General features: G+C 39.5%; 1 pseudogene; it reads right to left on the bottom strand.

The window, feature by feature from the left end:
* LOC110297115 overlaps window positions 1-548 on the bottom strand; it is a 4,788-nt pseudogene extending 4,240 nt beyond the window's left edge.
* Between the last annotated feature and the right edge of the window lie 1,214 nt (window positions 549-1,762).

The following is a 1,762-nucleotide window of genomic DNA, read 5'->3' as shown; positions in this document are numbered from 1 at the left end:
TCTCTCTCTCTCTCTCTCTCTCTCTCTCTCTCTCTCTCTCTCTTTCTGTGTGTGTGTGTGTGTGTGCGTGTGTGTGTTGTGTCAGTATGTCCACTCTGACATGAGTAGAGTCTTGAATATATAATCCTTTGCTTCTGTACTCGACATTGAGAATTAGAGGTGACTTACATGCTAGTCATAGCTTATCCCCAAAAGGACCAAGTTTATGTCTCTCCTCATAATTGTTATGTTGATGAAAATTATACTATAATCTAGGCAAAAAGTCAGTTTGTACACAATATTTTAATTGTCACCTTGTCATTTAATATCAGGACAGAAGGGTATCAATTAGAAGCTACATGTTGCCTCAGAGGTTAAAAAAGTGAGACTCAGAGCCACAAGTTGTAAGAATCCAAAGTGTCACTGTCTAGTGGGAGCAGATTTTAGGAAGGCAGTGAGGAAAAAGTAGCACCTTACCTATTGTCTTGACCATAGGCAGTCTCCAGAAGTAGGCTCAGAATCAGGAGCATGACTCCTCCAGTCTGCTGGAGAATTTGAAGAGAAGCCATGCTGTAAGAATTGATGCTCATGAGCCTTGCTGTCTTAAACCCAGATCTCTCCTTTTATTTGCAGAAGGAACACAATGAAGCACATGGGAAGGTCTACTGAGCTAAAATCATCATAGGTTGGGATCCCTTCCACTGACCTCTTGTTTGTTTTTCTATAACAAAGGTCAATATCCAGCTGGAACTTCCAAATGGAGTATGGTGAATAAGAAATGAGGTTTTCTTTTTCGTCAGTATGAGATTAAAATGTTCATAGATATTCACATGGATACAATTACATTTTTTTCTAAACAAGATTAGTTTTTATTTATCCTTTGCTTCATAAACCGCCCTTACTGTGAATATATGTGAACCTGAATCTTTTTTTTTGTCTTCTGTATTCCATAAAGCTTTACCTCCCTGGTAACTCAGAGAACCCCAACTCAAAAATATTCTGCAGTTGAGTAATGTTGACTCAGCATATCATTAATACCCAACTCCCCTGATTAGAGTTCCTAGGTAGAGTGGTCTTCTGTAGGAAATGATGGTCCTATCTTGCATACAGAGTAAATTTTCTGAAAATTCAAGGCTTTTATGCATAAGGAAATCACATGTGAATATAACAAGCAAATGTATTTGGTATAATTTCAAACATATCATTAGAGAGCAATAATTTGGACAACATTGCTTCTTGTGTATTTGTTTGTTCAGAATACTTGGGTTCACATTAGATGTGTAGGCTACGCAATTGTGAAACATCCAGGAAAATTATTCGCATCTTAGGTTTTTTTTTTTTTTTCCCACTTCTCTAACTTTCAGTTACACATGTGTCCCATTCAGGAGTGAAGAAATGCCAGACTCAATTTTCTTGTAGTCAGTCATACCCACCCTCTTCCAGTCTGTGCTGTCATAGTTCCACATACCATTCTTCCTCCCCCTGTCTCTAAGAGGATGTCCCTACCCTTCTCACCCCAACCCCCACCAGGCCTCTTGAGGGTTGTGTGCTTCTTCTCTCACTGAGGCCAGACCAGACAGTCCTTTGCTATATATGTGTCAGGAGACTCATACCAGCTAGTGTATGCTGCCTGGTTGGTGGCTCAATTTCTTTTTTTTTTTTTAAATATTTTTTTATTACGTATTTTCCTCAATTACATTTCCAATGCTATCCCAAAAGTCCCCCATACGGCCCCCACTTCCCTACCCACCCATTCCCATTCTTTTGGCCCTGGCATTCCCCT

This window comes from Mus caroli, chromosome 6, assembly GCF_900094665.2.
Source record: "Mus caroli chromosome 6, CAROLI_EIJ_v1.1, whole genome shotgun sequence".
In the NCBI taxonomy this organism is placed as follows: domain Eukaryota; kingdom Metazoa; phylum Chordata; class Mammalia; order Rodentia; family Muridae; genus Mus; species Mus caroli.
This window is presented reverse-complemented; position numbering and strand designations above follow the sequence as displayed.